Raw genomic sequence first — 21,116 nt, forward strand, 5'->3', positions numbered from 1 at the left:
GCTCTCCTAATTAATCTGTGTGTCACTTTTATCTTGGCCATCATTGATTTCTGAAGTTCATTTGTGCTCTTTCTGCGGGTCATTCTGAGAGGAGGCCCTTCCACTAACTCTGGCAAGCGTTTGAAATTGCTCCAGAAGGAATCCTTCCAGGTGTTACTACTCCTGTGAAATCTAATCTCGACTTCTGGTTGAACTTCATCAGAAAATATTGATTTCTCTTTTGTATGCTAACAACATTTTATGCAGGTAACTCATATAGGTTGTGGAATTTTATTATCAGCCTGCATTTACATATTTATCTTCCACACTGGACAAGGAGTTCCTACAGAGAAAAGTTTCCTTGTATCTGGGTTAGTATCCTATACATGATAAGAACTTCATTAATGCTTGCTGTAGTACCTGGGCTAAAATAGGTCTTTGCAGTTTTCTGATTACTACCTTTGTAGTGTTATATATGAGAAAAAAATACCCCCAAAAATGTATTTGATGAATACCTCGAAGTCATCGTTAGCCCTGAAAAGTCCTCCCTTACATTATTAGTTACCTGATTTTTATTTGAATATAACAACATCAAAAAGTTAATGGAACATACTGTGTGTGCTGCTTTCTACATGCAACATATTCTATATGCAAATTGATAAAGATGATTCAAACCAAGGTCGTAGTTAGCAAGTCAAGCACTTGAATCAAGCCCTGTTCTCCTGCAGCCCCCCTGAGGCCGTTATTCATCACTTGAAGTATGACTGCCCCCCTGGTCTTACTTCTCCATTTAATATTAGGCAACTTCAAATGTATTGTTGGAAAAGTATAATTGTTTAAAAAATCTTCCCAGTTGGGAGAAGTCATATGTTAAATCAACCCTGGAGGAAACATGTTTGAGGGAACTTGTTGTGGATGGTTTAGAAGAGGAAGATTAGACTATGACCCCACTTTACATCCTGGGAGGGGCTGTGACCCACATTATCTAAATTTGCTTATTTCTAGAGCTAAAAATCATCTTAAGTTATTGTATTTAATTTAATTCTTTAGTAATAAAATGTGTGTTCATTGGAGAAAGTTTGAACTTAAAAATATAAAGAAGAAAAAAAAAGTCAGTGTTTATTATCCACTAATAGGAATCTACCTCTACGAACGTTTCAATAAAACTGTAAACCCTGTCAACAGGCTGGGTTTAAATCCTGACTCTGTGACTTAGTAGCTTAAAGGACAATGAGAAGGTTACCTCATCTTTCTTGGGTTTAAGTTTGCTCTGTTTCTAAATGAAAAAAAAAATGCCTATATCAGAAGATTCTTGTAATAATTAAATTAATTTAGAACTTAAATTGCATAAAGTAATGTCTGATCACATAGTATGAACTTCCGTAGTTTAACTACAATTTTTACGTTATCACTGGGCTTTTAATTTTTACGTGTAGCCTCCTAAAAAATTCCTATTCTCGTGTATGACTTTTTATGCTACATTTTTCTAACATAGTGAATTCTATCACAGCCTTTCCACATGCTAAATTAACTTTGAGAATGTGACTTTAATTATGTTATATGCCTATTAATATTTTTATCATAATTGGTTTAACCAATTGCTACTTGTTTCTAAACTTTGACCATAGGAAATTCCAAAGAACAATTCACATTTATGTATCTTTGTGACTGGGGTGGATGAATTTTGGGGGATAGATTCCTAAAATTAGTGGATCAAAGAATGGTAATCTCTTAAGGTCTCTTGTCAAAGTAGCCTTATGGTGGTATAATTCACATATCACACAGTTAATTCATTTAAAGTGTACAAGTCTGTGCCTCCTTTATATCCCCACCAGCAGTATACAGGGGTTTCCACTTGAACCATATCCTCAGGCACCACTTATTTTCTTCTATTGCCTTTTTTCTTTGCAAGATATCTCTATGTGAAATAGTATTGTATTGTGTTTTTTTTTTTTTTTTAATTTAGATTTTTTTTTTTTTGGTACCGGGGATCAAACTCGGGTCCTGCACTTGCAAGGCAGTCCACTGAAACACTGAGCTAAATCCCTGACCCCAAGATTTTCTTAATGATTAATAATGTTAGGACCAGGGATTTAGCTCAGTGGTTCCTCTGCCTGCCTCATGAGAGCAAGGACCCAAGTTCGATTCCCGGTACCCCCGCCAATAAAAGATGAATAATGTTGAACAACTTGTCAAGTGCTTGTTTACATTTGAGTGTCTTCTTTGGAGTAATATCTAGTCAAATTCTTTGCCCATTTTTAAATTGAATTGTCTTTTGGTTGTAAGAGTTATTTACCTTTTAAGAAAATGCTTTCTAAATCTGTATTTTTTTTTTTTTTTTTTTTTTTTTTTTTTTTTTTTTTTTTTTTTTTTTAAGTGATCTTTTGGTTGTGGAGTTCAGGCTCATTAGAGAACTTGCAGCATGATGAACACCTGTATGTGCCAGGCCCTGTGCTAGGCTCAAGGACACAAGCTGGGTGAGGCTTTCAAGGAGACCACAGCCTGCAAGCATCTGTTTTCTTTCTGTTTTGTCACAGCACATGTTCTTTTTCTCTTTTTTGCCCATTCAGAAGCTGTTTCTTTACTTAAAATTCCTCCTCAGCTTGGAAGGATGTCCTTCGCCAAGTATAATCATAAGGTATTTTGTGACCTTGTGCAGAGTGTGAAATGTGTATTCTTAGCACAAACTGACAGCATTCCTAACATTGTCAGATGCTGCACTGTGTCTGAAACCAAGGATTTTATATTTTGGATCAACTGTGGCTTCTGTCAGCTGTAAATCCATCCCTCCTGGGTTTCCTTTTGGACTATTCTATAGCGCCCCATTTCAACACTTCAGAATAGGATGGTGGTCTTGAGTCCTATAGCATAGTAGGGTGACTACAGTTAAGAGTGATTTATCATGTATTTCAGAATTAGTGGAATAAAGGATTTCAGAATTAGTAGAATAAAGGATTTGAGTGTTTCTGACACAAAGAAATGACGCTCTAGGTGATGAACATGCTAAATTCCTTGGTTTGCTCATTAGCCTTTGTGTATATATCTAAGTGTCACAGTGTACCCCATACATATACCCAGACAAAAATGTGTCGATTAAAAATGAATATTAGAAGAAATGACACTGAGGCATTAGCTTTTTAATCTACCCCTAATCAGTCCCAAAATACACTGAAACATAGAGTGAGATTGAAATAACATAACCAGAGGGAAAAACAGCATATTAATAGAATCACCCATCACAGAGAACAAGTCTACTGAAGCAAAACCTATACGTGCCTTCTATTTTCTTTAGTGTCATCTGCAATCCCTTCCATTAAGTTTTGCTTGCAGGATTTTCAGACTAAGGAGTCAAATTTCATGTGGGCTGGGCTAGATCACTGGAGCTAAAGTCACATCCCGGTGAGCTGGGGTTTGTTCTCAAGCACAGCATTAGAACAGGTGCTATCCTATCCACACCAATAATCCTTAATTAATGAAAGCTATTTGGCATGGAGCTCTCTCTTTCTGTCATTCAAACTGGGCACTACACTAGACACTTGACATGATTATCTCATTTATTACTCCCATCAACTTCAAGGAGCTCTCAGAGTGAGTCCTCATTGTTGCTAGGATTCCAAGACTACCATTGCTAGGAGTAAGATTCTCATATAAGTATGTCTAGGAGCACAACCTTTGTGTTTAAATGCATACCATACATCGTCTTAGTGGGCAGCAGTTTTGTCTCTTGCGTCCCACCTGCCGCTGATTGCATCCCTTGTCATCTATCTCTTTATGATGTCGTTATGGATAGTCGTCTCTGGCTAGAAAGAGAAATGGAAGAAACCTTTCTTCAGTGGTTACCTGGACAAGTTCTGTCTCTCCACCCCCACCAACACTCATGAGGATTTTCTCCCATATCTCCTGTTGTTCCTTGTATCTATTTCCATTTCCTGTGCACATTTTTAAGGAGTCTGGAAGAATGTGTTGATGCTGGGTTTTTTTTTTTTAATTGGGAAGTCCATGTATTAGTCACTTTCTCATTATTAGCACCAAATACTGATGCCCACAATTTATTTTGGCCCATGGCTTGGTCTGAGGCAGAAATGGGAAGGTGGAAGGGAATGGAGGAAAACTGTCCAACCCATGGTAACCAGGAAGCAGAGAGAGAGAAGGGAGGACCCAGGGCCAAGAATATACCGATCCCTGTCTCATCAAGCCCAACCTCCTAACAGCGTATTTACCTGAACCCACTGAGGAGTACAGTGGCCCTGTGATGCAGTCACCTGATAGACACATGAAACTTGAGGGACATTTCAGATCTCAACAATAACAAACTGAAGGTGCCAGAATCTCAATGAGCAGTGAAAACTTACACATACTTTCTTCATCTTTCTCATTAAAACATTTTAACTTTATTCATCTTTTGTTTTCTTGTTGTCATACTTTCCCCTCAATTCTGCAATCTACCTGAGTGTGAAGACCATAGCTAACTGGTTCCCCACTGTATGCCCAGTACCTAGCCCAGCTCCACGCAGAAGGTGAGTATATGCCTAATAAGCCCACACGAAGTGCAGAAATCCACGAATGAATGTGTGAAGGCTCTCAGAGTGGTCCAAACTCAGGCTTAAAGCGTTATTCATATTTCCTATACGTACACTAGAAGCCAGCTAAAGTGGACAGAAAGTTTCAGGTGACAAGAGCAAAGAAGAACGGTGACCTTGCCTCATGGGTTTGGCTCTTTCAGTTATTGACTTTATTTATACAGGAAGAAATTATTTTTCTAGAGGTGAATCTGAGCCTTACTGCAACACATGTGCTCAGATTTTCCCCAATGTGAGTGCACCCTGGAAGTGTGTTTGATGGGCTTTGTACACATAGCCCCTCATGCCATCCTGCACCTCCTCTGCTTACCTGTCAGGGCCATCTCAGAAGCCACCTTCAGCTAAGCACGTACAGGCCTCTGTCACCCGGGAGGTACACATGTGTCCTCAAAGCTGGTTTAGCTCCGAAGGAGATCAATATGGGGCTAGAACTCGGGGAGTTGCAGGTGAATAGGATGCTGGCCAGCAGTAACACAAGATGCAAACATTTGTATGCATCGAAACAGATATTTCAGGACTAATCGGAACAAAGCTGACTTGCAGGGCTACCTTCAGGGCAGGAGGAGCAAGGACCGGCTACATGGGAGCCTTGGATGCACTGTACTTTTTAGTGCCTGACTTTCTCCAATCTCACCTCTGGATTTACTTTTGCTCATCGTGGCCTCTGGTTTTTCCACTGTGTAGACTCGCCAGATGTGGGAGATCTTAATTTGGGCATCTGACTTTTTGTGCTTTGTGCCAAGCTTGAGTTTCTGTGCTGCTAAATCTCTGGGGGAAACTGATCCTGATTTCTTGATTACTGTTTTTGTTTTGCAGGTTTTTTTCCTGTTCTTTGATTCTGTCTAATTTACGCAACAGCACCATTAGAATTGTTTGTGACCTTTTACTAAATGCAGCAAATTCTTTCTTAACTTATTTTCTTTTTCCTTTCATTCTTCTTCTTTGCTTCCTTTTCCCCTTCTTTCTTTCTACCAACATATTTTATTAAATTCAACAAAGCTTGATGTTAGATACTAGTAAGAAAGAAGGCAGAAAAAAAAGGAGCGAAGGAAAGAAATAATAGCTTCTCATAGAACATATCAATTGGGGTTGCCAAGAATTAAGTTAATATCGTAGAAAATAATTGCAAAGCATAATAATAGCTTTGTGGGGGGAAACAAGGGTCTCGGAGAGAGTTAAAGAAGATTTTGGTGCAGATACAGTGTATATGGGAACATTTTAAAGTAGAGGTAAGTTTAGGACTGAAAGACAGATATGCCTTTGATTCTGTTAAATAAGCAAAAGGGTGGGAGGACATACTTGTAAGGACCTTTGAATGTTGTTTGGAAGAAGACCCTACCTGTAATACTAGCACTGTGGTAGGGTGTGGCAGAAGATGATAAGTTTGAGTTAAATCTGGGAAACTTCGCAAGACTTTGACTCAAAATTAAAATTAAAAACAAAAACAAATACACACAACACACTTAGTGAAGGTCTTGGCTCAACCCCCAATAACCCAGAAAAAGACTCTAACCCCCCTAAATTTAATTTTCCCTCCTACTTACTTTTTTAGCCTTAGCATTTTCAGGATCTAACATAAAATAAATGGATATTATGTATCATTGTTATGGATCTCTCCCAGCAGCAATTTAAGTATTTTGAAGACAAAAAAATGTGTTTTGTGTGTGTATTGTATTGTCACTACTCTGTCCCTGGAACCTGGAATAGCACCTGGCAGACCAAGGATGAGTCTTTTGCTCAAATGCAGCAGAAGTAGATGCCAGGGAGGGCAGGGAGCCAGGCAGAGCAGGCCCCTGACGGCTGGGGAGGAAGTGGAGTCCAGGCCACTGGGGTCACTGCAGGCTGAGCTCTGGATTTAGATTTCACCACGAGTGCTATGGAAAACATTGCATTAAACCAGAAAAATAGACAAAGCTACCACCTTTTCTTTTTCTAAAAGCAAATTACTGCAGTTTCATTTCTTAGTAAGTCAGATTATGCCAGGTTGTGATTAAAAAAAAAAAGTGATACTGTTTCAAACACTAGTATCTGCTCTTTATCATGCATAATTAGAAGCCAGGAGAAGAGGGTTTTACTTCTCCACCCATGCGGTAAAAAGTTGCTGAAAAATCAACTTCTGAGTAATCTTTTTGCCTCTTCTTCAATGAATGCATGTTTTTTCAAATCAAAGGCATTCCATTATGAGCTTTTAAAAAGCATGGGCTAGTTTATTGTATGCATTGTTTTAAAGGGTTATGTATGTATATTTAATTACTTATCTACCTCACTTGGGTTAACAAGTAACACTAGTCATGTAGAATAGGTTTTGTCCTTATTTTAGACATGAACTAATTAGTAATGTTGTGGGGTGGAAAATGATGTCTGAGTGTCTACCATACATATTTTATTTGATTCACGTAATCCTTACAAAACCTTCCAAGGAAAGAGGTCATGTTTCCCTCAGTCAGACAAGAATGTGAATCCCATATTGGTTAACTAATGCATCCAATGTCCCAAGATGAGTAAAAGGGAAAATCTAGCTCAGTGATGGCAAACCTTTTAGAGCTTTCAATGACAGTGAACAGCTGGCTGTGGCACGTGCGCCATAGGTTGGCCACCACGGGTCTACCTGTAGAGCCACGTGTTCCAAATGCTTAACATTCAGGATATCTTCACAGTCTAGGGGATGTTTTAACATCTGCTGGAATAACAGTGCTAATAAGGAATGCAAGGATGTATGAAGGCCGATTCTTCTGATTCCTGAACCATTACTGCCTTTTTCTGCTATGAAATAATATATCAGTTACTGCTTCTAATTAATTCCCCCAAAGCTGAGCCAGTTTGGTAAGTGTGAGGGCCGTGCATGAGAGAGCACTTAGCAGAGCCCCCTGTGTGGAACACTCCCATCCCACATGTGTAGTACAACCTTTCCCCGTTTTTCTTTTTTTTTTTTTTCCCCCTGATAGTACCAGGGATTGAACTCAGGTCCTTGACCCCTTTTATTCTTAACAAATTATTTTCTAGCATGTAAAAGGAGATCCCTATATGAGAGTCTCTCTGGGGTTCCTTTTATCTCTAGTATTCAGTGAAATGTAAAATTAATTGCATTTGATGCAGGAAATGTATAAGGTCTGACAAACATCTGAGGAAAGCACTGTGGTCAGGTCTGCCTGCTTTCAGCTTCATGCTCTTAGCACTATCCTGACCTGACTGTAGCGTCGTGTGCCTTGATTTTCCCCTGGAAAGCTCTTCACACCCAGAAGGGTTTATTGCATACTGGAAAGTTAGAAGCCCCAACAATATGGGAGATGAGCCCTTTTCTGTGTTGCTGGATCATTTTTGGTTATTGCTTCACATGAAACACGGGCTCAGAGAAATAAATCTAAGCTTACTCATTGGGCTCAATTTCCAATGTAGTATTAAATAGAGAGCTGAATCACTGGTGTGTCTGAGGCTCCACAGCACTTAGACTGGGGAAGCCATGTATTTGAGAACATGCACATCTTGGAAAAGAAAACTGTTGCTTTGAGACAATGCTTTTAAAGGCAGTTGGAGCCTTCTTTATCAACTTAATAAAGCTAATTTTTGTTTATATGTATCCAAATCTTTCTTTTCTTCAACTGAATACTCAGTAACTCAACAAGACCTTTGTGGTTGAAAAGAAATATATGTTTAAAGAAATTGTGCTTTTATTAAATATATCTTTGTCTTAGTATACCTTTCTTGGGCCAGGAATTTAGCTCAGGGTTTCCACCGCCTGCCTTGAAAGGTCTGAGTTTGATCCACAGTACCCCCTCCCCAAATATATATGTATATACATAAAACCTTTCTTCTTAGAGGTTTTGCTACATTGTAGGATAGTGATACTCGTTGCTATGGAATCATACTAATATTTTCTGAGGAGGGAATGGGGTTTACTCTCCAAGGAGACAGCTCAGATTTCTCTTGGGAGCTAAGGGGCAGGATTATTTCCAGTTGCCTCTGATGACTGTACTCCTTTGACCCTTTTGTGCCTTTTTATAACAGTAAGTGTTATTCTAGTTTTTTAATATCATTAACTTCAACAAGCCATAAAAACAAAATAAACACCAAGTATAATGAAGACGAGAATTCTGGGATTTGATATAGGTTGGGAGAGAAAAAGCAAAGCAAAGAAACAAATCTTCAGCCATCATGAAAAACCTATAATTAATACCAAAGGAGTTGAGCAGACCACAACAAATTTTGAATGAGGCTTTTACTTATGACAGTGGTTGGCATCAGAAAAGTGTTAAGTCTTTACATTTTTCTAGTTTTTCACTTTGCTATGAGAAGTGTTATTCCAATTAATTTTGTAAAATTAAATTATACTAGAAAAGGTTCGTTTAAAATAGAAATATGCATCTTAAGACCTTTTGTCTCAAAAGGCAAATTTTGGTAGATTCCTTGCTTAATTGGCTTCCATAATTGCATTTTTAAGTCATTTTTTCTTTTGTGTCAGACATACTTGTGTCAGACATACTGCAATGATTTATTATTTTCAGGGAAAATTTCAGGATTCACTAAAATCATTTGTCCGATTATTTTTCTGATGAAGGTAATAAAATTCCTATTCTCTTTTTTTCCCTATATAATAAGAGTTGGAGCTATGTATTAAATTGGTGAGATCCAATAAATGTGATAATTAATTGACTCTTCTAACAGTAACATCTCTGATGGTCTGAATTTCTTTTTAAAAATATTATCACATATAAAATATAAAACCCATTCTGGTTAATCACCTCATTGATCGAATGCTTGAGAGGGGAGTAGCAAGGCAAAGATTAAGCATGGGAAGATCTTTAATGAAATATGAAAATTAATGAATATTAAGAGAAGCCAATTTCTCTATTTGAATTTCCGTGCAGTTTTGATTTTAATTTTTTTGTTATCATTTGAGCTTATTCTCATTTTGGACCAAGGGATTTTGTAAAGCAGGTGGCTTTTGAATTAAAGAAGCAAGGATGTATCAAAGAAGACCTGGGCAAAGTGCTGTCTGTCCTTCTAGACTATGATCTGGCCCACTGTTTCTTTTGCCTTGCTGTCCTACGGAACTCAGTTTCCGTGGTTCTTTTGCCTAAACCCAGTGTGTGTCTCTATTTCTTGGCACTTAGTGCTTCAATTAACTGAAGTGGAAACACTGTCTGCATGAACACAAAGCGTGGGGCTGGAAGACGGGTCACATCCTGCAATGTTCTAACTTGCTGTCTGGAGGAAGTGGCAGACCCAGGACTTGTTGCCAGCTTGAATGTGGCCTTAGACAACTCATTTCACCACTGGGGTTGTTAAATCTTTCATCTTACTTTAGAAATGTTGGTTCATTATTTTCTAATGTCCTTTTCTCATGCCACATTCTAAGTTTTCACTATAATTCCTTTCTTCTTTAATCATGTGCCCGTGAACACTGGAGCAGATTGTCCTCGAATGCAACAGAGTGTTACTTTGGTTCTATTCCTGAATCTTAACCATTGAAAGACTCATTAGTATCCTTACTGTCAACATACTTTTATATTTCCTGGCTGAGAAAACTAATGTTTGTTAAAGTTAGATGCCGATTAGGGCCAAAAATACACAGACACATGATCTGAGTTAGCTATCGCTGTGTAACAAACCACTGCCAAAGGCACTGTCTCTTAGAACCACAAATTTATTTTTTACTTCCATGCTGTTGGATGTTACAAGTGGCTTCTCCACTAGTTTTGCATGGTTTCCGCATGCTGCTGCACTGAGACAGAGGCTTGGTTAGACTACAAGTTTAAGTGGCTGCACTACGCATCTGAATGGCTGTTGGCTGTTCATTTGGGCTACAAGAAAACAAAGTTTTCTTTCACATAATATTCAACCTCCAGGGGTTAGACCATTTTCTTTGCATGCAGTCTCTGCACAGAAGGTAAAAGCAGAGCTAGCTGCAAGCTTCCTGAATTTTGGGTTTAGAATTTGCTTAGTGTAGATTCTCCTATATTCTATGGATCAGTACAGGTTAATGATAGCCCCAGATTTGAGTATTGGGGTACTAGATGTCATCTCTTGATGAAAAGAATGACAAAAATGTGTGATATTTAATCTTTTGCACACAGACTGTCATTCTTTCCTCCAAAGTTCATGCCACATGATCAGTTAAGACACTTTGTAGGCTGAGTTGTTGTATAGCCTTAGAATCCTTTTAGCACTGTACTCTGACAGCCACCACAAATCAATAAGAACTGCCGCAAGAAATGAAATGTACCTGCCATCTGGACTCTGTAGTGAGCTGGTGGAAGTCTGGAAGGAAAATTCAGACACTGTTGCTTTCCATCCAGTCTCCTTACTCTTGTTAACTCACTAACATTTCTTAGGTTATTTTATTTTAAAAGCCACTTACTTCAATAGTTAACACGTCTAAAAAAATGCATCCATGGAAGTTTTGAACAATATCATATACTCTGTGTTTTCTACGTAAAACATAACATGTACCACTGGCTTAGCAATTGTTCATTTGGAGAGCACCTTACTCAGTAATGAAGCTCAGATCAATCCACTCAGATCAATAATATGTCAATGGGGATATTATGTTTCTTTTGATGTTATTCAATGGGAAAGATATAACATATCCCACATAGCATTGCTGCCCAATCTAGTCATTAGGAGCCAATCAGGCAAATACTGGACATAAGATGTTTCACAAAATAGTGAGCTTACAATCTCTTACAACTTATTTTTAATTTCATGGAAAAAAATATTGAAAAAGTGTTCTATACTAAAGAAAACTAAAGAGACGTAGCAATAAAATGTAATTCCTGATTCCAGTTTGGATTTTAAAAAGCTTTAAATCATGTTGAGAAAATTGAGGAATATTCATTAGACAATATTGTTGTATTAACCTTACCTTCCCTGTGTGTGACTAATAGTTTGACAGTTGTGCAGGTGAATGTTTTTATTCCTGGAAAAACTGTTATGTGTTTTAGAAAAAAGAGGCAAGATTTTTGGACTTGCTTTTAGATGAATTTACAAAAATGAGATTTGGTGCAAGTGCATATACATATTTCTGTGTAAAGAGAAAGGAGAAAGAAAAATCAAATAGGGAGAACATTTTAATTGATAAAGTTAGATGATGAGTTTACACATCATCCTTATACTTTTAACTTTTTTGAAGTTTAGAAAGTTTTCAAATTACAAAGTTGGGGAAAGAGTCACCAACTGAGACTATTGTCTAACTTTGAGCTTTTATAGAAAGTATTGAGTGTCAAATATCTGATTAAATTCTAAACAATTCAATGGCTATCTGCTGCATTTCTAAAAGGCACATTTTCTTTACTTCCAGACTTAACTTACACAAGGAGAAAAATCTCAAGTACAGGCGGTTGTTTGAATATGGTAATTGATAGAAAAGTTGACCAAGTAGAAAATGGTAATATGTCATCATAATAAAAGACGTTGAGGTTTGCCTGTATGTTATGTGGGCACTAAGGTTCAGAGAGTTATATATTATGCCAGAAACCCTGGATGACAAGGATTTCATCTTATTCTGTGCAGATTCTGTGGGTGACTTTGAGCAAGTCATCTTAACTTGTGCAGAGCTTGGTTTTCTTATAAAATAGAGAAGCTAATTCTGGATTATACTTTACAGCTTGTACACAGATCACTTAGCTAATTACAGAGACCTTTTTGGAGGTTATTCTCAGAAGATCACGTGCAAAATTTATTTCCTTTATCACTAAATTGCAACACAAAGATAAATCTACCAGTTTGGACAAATCTGTGTTTCTGCAACACTCAGTTTTATTCTAAAAATAAAGCTGGGTTTAAGGGAGGAGATCTAGGTAGAAAAACTGCCCTGACTATGTTGTGATCTATATGAGGGTTGTGACCACCCTCTGTCTGTTATCAATGTAAATGGTTGAAACTACGTGAACTAGTTAGTAGCATAAGTGGTTGACAGTAATTCCAAACTGAGTTTTGTAATTTATAAACATATAGGCTTTTATAGAGAAGCCTAAATCTGCTGTGATCTTAGAGGAGGAGAGGTGAGACATGATCTGGGTGTAATTGGATTAGGAGGACATTGGATAGATGAAAGAGACCTGAAATAAAGTAGTTCCATGTGATCTGTCCTGTAGGTGATCATTGTGTGCACAGCCTCAAGCAGGAGCAGTCTCTGGTGCTGACGCTGAGGGAGTCAGTGGAATCCAGACTGATGACCGGAGTGAAATGAGCATTATCTTCAGATGCATGCAGGCAACGCAAATGCAAAACTCATTGGAGTTAATGTGCGGAGAGCAACAGGGAGAAACTGGTGGTTATTCAATAAGAAATTGACGGTGACATGGTCAAATGCAAAATGAGGTAATGCATGGTAGAAATATACAGACAAAGAGGAGCAAAGGGCTTTCTACTGAGGATCTGAGGTGGAGCTGAGTGTTCCACTCTGAAATGCAGCTCTAGCGCAGTGACATTTGAAGAATAGAATTGGAGTTAGTTTCATTAGAAGTGGTAGGAGTGAGAACTATGCCCCATGGAGGTTATGAGAGCTATGTCTGATTAATGAGGTTTGTCTAGGGCAAGGGTGGGGCCACAGAAATACCTAAGTCATATATTTGACATTCTTAAACATGAGAGAAGGAAACCAAAGAGTTCAGCTTAAATTGTTGAATCAGTGATCAAAAACTTGGGTGGGAGAAAGGTGAGTATTAGTGACCCCTTAGCAAGTACAACATACTAAACACATTGGGATCATTGTCATTACTAGAGAATGAAGCGTTCAGAATTGAGATATTTACTTCCATGGATATAAAATGAACAGGAAAATCTGCCTTATTATGCCATTTACTTATACAAACATGCCTTTAACTTATAATGATTTCCCTATTCTCTGCACTTAGTTTATTCAGGTGTCATTTTGTGTTGGGTAGTTACCATGCTAGCCAGCATTACTCCACCCATTAGTGAATACAAAGACTGTAATTTTCTTTGTTATTCTAAAGTAATCCTGAAGGAGCAGTAATCAGTAGATATTCACATTTGATCCTTATTATAGGGTAAAGGAAATGGCACCTGATTTTGAGGTGTTTCAATTGGAAGTTGCCTACAATTTCATTCTGGCTCCATCTTTAACTAGTGCACTCAATATTCTTGATCCCATAGCTAGAAAAGAGAAGGCATTGTCTAATCTCAGGGTGGTGAGCTGTGTTGCTTCTTCTGTATCATGCATTCATGGTGTATTAGACAACTTTGAGTACTATAATGAATTAGCTGAAGCAATAAACTGGTAGACAAGAAAGGTTTACTCATCTCAGGGTTCTGAAAATTCTAGTAAAAGTTGGGTATCCTTGCTGCTTTGGCCCTGTGGGGCAAAGTTGTTACATCATGATAGAATATTTGATGGAGCAAACTACGTACATGATAAGGCAGGAGACTGAGAGGAACTGAGAATAAGTGGGGTTCTTAAGCTTTGGTTAGGGCATGCACCTCTTGACTTAGGGACCTTCCATGATGCCCCATCTCCTAAAAATCTACTGCATTTCCAAGTAGTGCTATGTTAGGGAATGAGCCTTTCACACGTGGACCTTTGGGGGACACTCAGCCAAACCATAGCACGTGTGTGTGCTGTTTCCCTCTGATCACGAATGGTGTCCCTTCATTTCAGCATGGGACACCAGGTGGCGTGTGAAATGAACCCTTCCATAGTTCATAGGATAGCCTATCACAGAAGAAAAAAAAAATTAACAAAATGATCTGTGGCGAACATTTGTTGAGGTTTTTGTATGTATCAGGTTCTGTGCTGTGCACTTTATAAGTAATGTATGTATTAACATCTACAGCAGTGTAAATGACTTAAGCAGGGATGGTTTAAAAAGATGAAATTTCACGTTGAAATTGTGGATTGCGATATTGAAATTAGTTGAAATATTTTAAGGAAAAGGGTAGAAGAATTAAAAATACAAATAAGTCTCACCTGTCTGTTTCAAAGAGCTGCCTGTGCTTAGGTGTACAACATCACCAATTAGTGTTTGACTGAATGGGGTCAATGAGCAAAATTGCTGTAGAAACAATTGCCCTCAGTTTACAGAGTGAATTTTTCTTTATTATTGGATTTAACATCTGCTGACCTGTTAACAAGTTCATTCTATAGTTATTCACTTGATCCTCTGGACTAGGAACTTTTAATACCTAACCCAAGGATCAAAGGAAAGTTCATAGATTATATTTTTCCAATTCAAAACCATCAGCTACAGACTATACTTCTTTCAATTGCTAAATAAAAAGATGTTTTTGAGAGCACTTCTGTCAGTACTCATTTACCAACACTAAACAATAGGGCTGAAATTCATTGTCATTCTTCCACAGTGCTGAAGCTTTTGGTGTACATTAAGCAGAAGAGTAGCTTTTAAACACATTATACTTAATGACATGATCGCAGGTACTAATGGGGACATTGTGGCTGCATTAGGACAGTACCCTGCCTGAAAGAATATAGGGCAAGTATTTAAGTAACTACTACACTGATTCTCTTGTTAATAATTTGAGAGGAGTCAGGTGATGACAGTATTTGTGAATTCTGACAGATATGATACAAACTTAATAAAGCGAGTTAATTTTCCTTTCAGTTTTCTGGGCTATAATAAGTAGCACATAGTACATTAAATTAATGGATTTTATTTTTCATATGAAACCAGAAAAGCCATAAGAGAATGCTACCCTAGAATTCCAGGATATTCATTGAATTTTTGGCTCATAATATGGTTTCTAAAAAGCAATTACAACTTTCTTTTTAAACTTCTTCCAATGAAAAATCTCTCAGGAGTAGCTGTCCCTGGATTAAATTTTGGAGATCTTTTTTTTTTTTTTTTTCCCATATGGCTGCATCCAAAAGAGCTCTAGGCAAAATGAAGGTACAGAAATTTTATCCAACCGAAACTTGCAGTGATCGCCTCCATATATGTCAATAATGTGCTCTGCCACTGAGATTTTCCCTACTTCTCATGTTTCCCATATCACATAAACACCTATGTGCCACAAATAAATTCTACCACCTTCTACCCCATGCCTGGATATGGAACTATTACATTTTAGTTTAGGTTCTTCAAGAAGGTTGGCTCAGTCCAAAGCTTATTTCCATGTCTTGATGTCTGATCACTAGCTGGCGTAATGATACAACTGTGAATATGACCCTAAACCCTACGTCTGTGGTCTTTGTCAGAAGGGTACCATACCTGCGGGAGCTATGGAGTGGTTCCATGTCTGTGTATGACCCGCTTGCCTCATTATTGCTCCCACTGTCAAGCCGATGTCACACACAGTGTGGACCCGAGGATCACTGTGACAGTGTCTGTCCACATCCATTTATTCCCAGCAACCAAGGCAGACTCTCCAGCCTCACTGCATGTCATTGTGATTATCTTAGTGGCTGGAGATACGGAGCGGAGAGTAAAAATTTTCAAATATTGACTGAAAAAGAACTTGTTAGTGCAGTCAGACAGAAGCGGGCACATAAGAAATTCTCAGATAGAGGAAGCGCTGTTCATACTGTGATTATTCCCATTATTATTATTCTTGAATCAGAGTGATTCCCTAGGTACACTACTAGAAGTTTCTCTTTTAATGGAGTTCCAGGAGAGAAAAAGAATAGGAGGATGGTGCAGTCTTGCCTCTGCAAAGGCAGTGGGACTGAGCTTCTGTACACGTGTTGCTGAACAATCCTTGTGTCCCTGCCCATGTCTAACTTTACTGAAACCAGCCCACACCGATACCACTTTAATATGTGGTAACACTCTTCCTAGGGAGAGCAGAGATAGAAATAATGAGTGGATAGAACTTTACTTTTAAATGCGTAATTACTATCCCCTTTACTGTAAGGAAGATGCTAGACTTATGTCAGGAATTTACCTTTCAATGCCCAGTTGAAAGCTGTGTAACCACCAGCTTGTCAGGATAATCATAATTTTTCAACTTTCTTTATAATCATCAAAGGTAACACTTAAAAATTATTTTGTTTCAAAATATGAGGTCACTTGTTGTATTTCTACCTCATAAAGTGAAAAGACATTTACCCTAGGAAAAGAAATGCGTTTTAAAATAAAATCAAGCATTGTAAATAAAATAAAGTGAGTTCTAGCAGGATAGACAGTACTTTTGGCTAATAGCAGGACAACAACCAAACTAGCTCCCACAATTCTGCATATGTGTGAATCCTAGTGCCAGTTTTTACCCCCACATTAGACCTACCATAATCAACAAATTAGGATGATTCCAAAACAAAAGGTACTTTTATAATTCATGTCTAGAAGCCTGCCTTTGTCCTCTGTATAAGAAGCATCCATTTCGAAGTGCTTTCTATTCAATCTTTATGCAAGTATGGAACTTACTTGTATGAGGATTGGCAGTGGGTTTTGTTTATAAAGATAGAGAAAATAAAATATCATTATTTGATATAGAAGAAATCTAAGTTTTGTTGACCAGAGTTTATTAAGGAAAACAGTATTTTCGTGGAAAACACTGGGTTTGTTTAGATAGCACTGTGAAGAAAAATGTGTTGCTTTTTCAATGACAGTCACCCATTTGATGTTAGTGGTTTTAACAGTATTTTAAAAGAATTAGGATATTTTCCAGAGTGTGTGTATATGTGTGTGTGTGTGTGTGTGTGTGTGTGTGTTTAGAATAGCCTCCTTTATACTAATTTTTTTCCTTTCAATTCATTCCTTGAATTTTTTAAAGTAAAAGTGGCTTAAAACAATAAAAATGCATGCTATTGAATAATTTTATACATAAATGAAAAGAAGAAAATGCCCCTTGCCATTTTCTTTAAACATCCTCTTCCAAAAATACATATAGTAAAAATCAGATCAGATTAGGGTTCACTCTTTTAAATTGGTGCCATTTAAGTTAACTTTATTATGACAGAGAAAAATATTTACTGAAAGAAAATACTGATTTTGGCAAAATCCCACCAAAAAGAATAACTCTTCCGGCTCCTGCCAAGCCCCACGGGAAATTAAATTACCAGAGACCACAGTCTTCGGCCAGTGCTCCCACAAACCATTTCCATCTTGGTGATAGCGAATTGACTAATAACTTTTCGGCGAATTGTTTGGTTGTCACCATGTCAACCTGTATCTGTGCGCCTCTGGGCTGTGTGTGTTCTCTTTTTAGATTGTTCACTGTGCTTCTCGATTTCCCACACCCTGTTCATTCTCCCCTGCCAGCTCTGATGTTTCATTTTCCATGAATTCTACCCTGTTGTCCCTACTAAGGAGGGATTGGTTATTTTCACCTTTTTCTGTGCTCTCTCATAGGGCCTTCATACCCTGTGTGATGTGTCACTTTTCCTTGTAATGTTTATCTTGCCCTCTTTCTTCAGAAATACAAAATTGTACACTTCTAGCACTCAAGGACTTGATTCCGGGAATTCTGAGGATGGGGTCCGTTACTCATCTTTATACACCCAGATTTAAAACAGTGTTTAATACACCACGGGTGTTCAGGAAATGCTTCACAAGAGAATAAATAGTGAGTACTCTGGGTACTCTGGAGTAGCCAGAAGTATTTTTGGAAGAGTTTACTGGCAGGAATGTGGAAGATGCCTGGACAGAAGAGATCTTGGTCTTGCACTGGGGATCAGACACGTGATTGCTGTGAGAAATCGGGTTAAAACCCCAGCCCTCTATGAGATTCTTTTCGATCGTAATTTTTTCTGTGATAAACTGATGTCACTGAGGACCTACTAGATGCTATCGCCTTGTTGCTACAAACCAAAGATTTTGGATGCAGTCGTCAAAATATAGGACTAAGTTTGATTTACCAACAACTTCTTAATGGTATTATCCTATTATTAGACCAAGTGCTATAAATATTTTAATCTGTTGTCATGATAGATCATTAGTTAATAAACACACTACTTTGTGTTTTAGAGTTTGCATAAAACTTGAAAACATCATCACATGGCTTCTGACAAGAACCTGTTGAAGGACAGAGCAAGCAGCTTCCTGTTATAGAGGAAAACACTGAGGTTCTTTGGAGGTTAAGTGATGCCCAGAGGCCTGGCAGCTAATAAACTGCAGAGACTCTCCTAGAACCCCGGTCTTCTGACTTTGAGTCTAGTGCTTTTTTCCTCTGTTCCTTGATCATTGAATCAGTTGACCTGGAAATGTACACCTTCACCTTTGTCAGAAAAATAAAGCCAGTGGGATTCATATTTCGGTGAAAAGCAATAATGTGAAGCTCCCATGTTCCGCTGCTCTGTTTTTGTTATGTCTGTATTATTCTAGAAATATGTTTCAGAATTTGCTGTGTAGATACCGTATTCAATTTTATGATGGAAAATGAAAAACAATGGCATGGGAAGATGTTTATTTTATTTAATATGGATGGCTTTCAGGACGACTTGCTTCACTTTCAAATGATTTTACAGTTTTGTTTTATTTTTGTTGTTGTTGCTTTATTTTATTTTATTTTTTAGCTATATGCCTTGGGGTAATGTCAAGTTACTCATAAAGAAGGGATTTTAATGAATGCCCATGGAACGTACTCTCCTCCTCATTTATTTCTGGTGCCTTTCTTTCCCTAACTAAATTCTATAGTTGGTCTCTGGAGCACAATGTGATGGTGAATCAGTTTTCCATCACTAGTTTCAATTCTTTTTTGAGCTCCTGTACTCAGAAACTATCATGCAGAGGATCAATGCCCTTCTAGTAGAATATATTTGCTCAGTGAGTGCTGTTCCAAGCTGGCTCCCATGGGTCTGAATTATTTCCTTCATGAAATAACTGAAACAGGTCAGTGGACAGGGTTGGGCAGAATCTCAGTATTTCTTTTTTCAAAGTTTATTAGTATATGTTTACTATATATATTTTTTTTCAATCATCGTATGAAATTGGTACATAAACAGATTTCATCTTGATCTTTTCACTTCTGTTTCTTCTACTATTCCCTCCCGTCTCCCTCCGTCTTTGGGTCCCCTTCCCATTTCTTAGATTTTTGAAGATAATTGAAAATTTACACAAAACTTAAAAAGTGAAAAGTATGGCCAAACTGTCTATGGGTCATTTTGAGTTTACATTTTAATTTTTTGTTTCAAAAGGGCAATATTATATTAGATATATAACTAGTTAAGAAATAAGTTTTGCAAGAACAGAAATGAATTTAAACGAGAGATCTACATATGTGCGTAAACCCTCTATACTATGAATATATGCTGCTTTTGTTTTTTTTTGTAAAACAAATTTCCCTTTGGAAGGCTCTTGAAAGAAAACGATTTCTCCAATGGCCATTAATTTATTTTTGTACTATTGACTTTTATCTGCTGCATTATAGAATCTTGACTACCTCTCCCACATTTTAAGAAGATATATTTTGCCTGTCAAACATGATTCAACATTCATCAATTGCATTTGGAAATAAAACTTATCCAGAATATATTCTGATCACTAGGGTATTTCCAATTTTCTTTTTGAAATTAGTAATATGGCAAAGCAAAAGTATTTGAAAATTAAAAGATAAAAGCTATACACACATTTTTGTAAATCTCATCATAGAATACATGTAGACTAGGAGAAAACATTTAACACTAATACCTACATAATGGTTGCAATATGAACAAAATGAGAATATTTTTAAAAAACACATATGTTTCCTGTGTGATTATTTTAGAGCTATCCAGCCAAATTAAAAAAGGTTAAATATAACATTAAATATATGTCTTTGAGCTTTTGTGGCTTTATTTCATATACCAAAGTACTTAAAAAATATTAACATCCTAGTATGTCAAGACTGTTTATGGTAGTTAAAAGAGTTAATTCTTCAGGCAGTGTGGTAAAACATGTAAAGGTAATTTGCATACGAGGCTGTGCATTTTTTTATACCATTTTGAAAACTACTTCCTTATCCTCTTTGCTATTACTGAGCTGAGTGTTTGGAATATTTATCTAAGTGAGAACTTATATGAACTCTAACAAAGCCTAAAGTAAACATGCTTTTTATACTTGCCTTCCAACTGATAGTTTGACACTGTCTCCAGAAGGATTTTTGATACAGTGAGACTTGATGTTAGCAAACAGAGCTCCAAGGGTCTTTGATGAGGACCCAGCGACCCTCTGACAGGGAGTTGTTCCTTTGTGTCAGCCACCTTGCTTTGATGACACTGCTCCTTGAGCTGTTTTTATATATTTAATTTTAAGACGCATAAGAGCTGTGTTTGCAGACTACTTTTCCTGTTGAACACTTGAAATTAATATATGTGTAAATACAAGCAGAGCCAGACTATGAAGCTCCTTTCCCTTCTACTTCTGTGATATTGAGAGGGAAAGAGAAGATTGTAGAAGTCAGAGGTTGTAAGAGGGAAAAAGTTAAGTGTTTAATTAGAAGTGAGTATGAGCTATAGCTAAATTGCAGCTTATTGAATATGCCTATAAACCCCACCGCCAGAGACACACAACAGAACATTATTTTTGCTCCAAATTACAATTGTAGAGAAAATTTCATATTCATTGAACTAGAAAGTAATATGCTAGGGCTGAGGATTTAGCTCAGTGGTTCCACCTCCTGCCTTGTGAGCACAAAGTCCTAAATTCAATCACCAGTACCAAAAAA

General features: G+C 37.4%; 1 protein-coding gene across 2 annotated transcripts in view; it reads left to right on the forward strand.

Moving 5' to 3' along the window:
* Window positions 1-21,116, forward strand: part of Gpc6 (glypican 6) — a 1,098,597-nt gene that overhangs the window by 147,153 nt on the left and 930,328 nt on the right. The window lies entirely within an intron of this gene.

The sequence above is a fragment of the Fukomys damarensis genome, unplaced genomic scaffold, assembly GCF_012274545.1.
Source record: "Fukomys damarensis isolate Sample0158 unplaced genomic scaffold, DMR_v1.0_HiC HiC_scaffold_6, whole genome shotgun sequence".
NCBI lineage: Eukaryota > Metazoa > Chordata > Mammalia > Rodentia > Bathyergidae > Fukomys > Fukomys damarensis.